The sequence below is a fragment of the Paraphaeosphaeria sporulosa genome (genome assembly GCF_001642045.1).
Source record: "Paraphaeosphaeria sporulosa strain AP3s5-JAC2a unplaced genomic scaffold CC84scaffold_20, whole genome shotgun sequence".
NCBI classification, from domain to species: Eukaryota; Fungi; Ascomycota; class Dothideomycetes; order Pleosporales; family Didymosphaeriaceae; genus Paraphaeosphaeria; species Paraphaeosphaeria sporulosa.
Window position 1 is genome coordinate 73,231 of NW_017253379.1, and position 1,403 is coordinate 74,633.

Below are 1,403 nucleotides of genomic sequence, written 5' to 3' on the forward strand. Positions count from 1 at the left end.
AGTAGAAGCTTCATCCCCTCCTATAATAGCACCTCTATTTCCGCGATATCCCATAGTAAGTCTTTTATTAGATTTAGATATATCCTTTTTTCAGTATTACTTAGAATGTGATGGAATGCTATGTTAAGCTTAGTAACATCATATACTAAAAGATATTATAATAAGGCCTCTCTAGTCTTATAAGGAATGAATAAATCTAAGATATTTCTATTCCTCTCTTCTAGTGGGATCCCGTCCCCATGGCGATGTATTAAGACTCGCAAAAATGAGCTCATGACGTCTAGATTTATAAAAACTCGGCGCTAGGTAGACTCTTTAAGTATCTTTACGGCAGCTAGATCCGCCTATAGGCATTATTAGGTATAGTACTATATCCTAGAACCTTACTAATTATAACTTTAGCCCTAACGTTTATCTACCGTCTTCTACGAATGGCTTATCGGCCTACTCGTCTCGCCCCCTACCTTTCCCAGCCTAAAGCCAAGCACCATTAATCATTCTGGCCTATAGATATAGCTAGTCGTCTTATATAATGTAAGGACACATAGAGTATAGTCCCGAACTAAGCTTAGTGACCATGATAAAGGCCTATAGAGGATGATATCTTTTTCTAGTACCTAGCCTCAACACAAATTAAGAAATCTAAAGGACCTAATAATAAGTCTTGCCAGGTCCTTATAGATTAAAGTAGTATCCATTTTAATTAGGAATAAACTTAATAGTCTAATGCTATTTCTATACCTCTACTTAATATTAATAGTACGCTAATTTCATTCTCATCTAATATGCCTACCTATTTTCTTAATCCTAGTAGAATATTACACTAACATCTAGTATCTACCCCTTATCCTTAGTGAAGTTTTCCATATTATTTAGCTAACCATTCATTGGCTTATTATCCTCTAGATGGTTGTTAGCGTCCCTATCCTCTTCCCAGCACTACATCTAATAATCCAGCCTTCGTGGAGGTCTAGGTTAGGTTGGATTAGCTTTATAGAAGGTATGGAGTTTATATGGGTAATTCTTAAAGTTGGCTGCGTTATACCACGTCGGATTATCGTTGTAGCTAAGCCATTTTACTCAGTATTTAAGCTTTCCCCTAAAGATATAAGCTTTTAGAACTTCCTTAACTTCATATTCGTCTTCTTCATCCCTTTGGGTAGGAAGAGCTAGGTCGGACTAGGAGTGCGCCGCTAGAGCACACCCATATTAAAGCCTAGGTAACGAAGACTCATCGCGATAATTTATACTCTAGGAATTATTATTTTGCTTATTTACCTTGGCTTCTCTGGATTCTAAAGAGATTATGTCATCTATTATCTATTAGAATTTATGGTTATTTACTCTATAGGTAGTTAGTCTTACCAGTATACTCCTATGCCATATCATTAGTTCCCTTACCA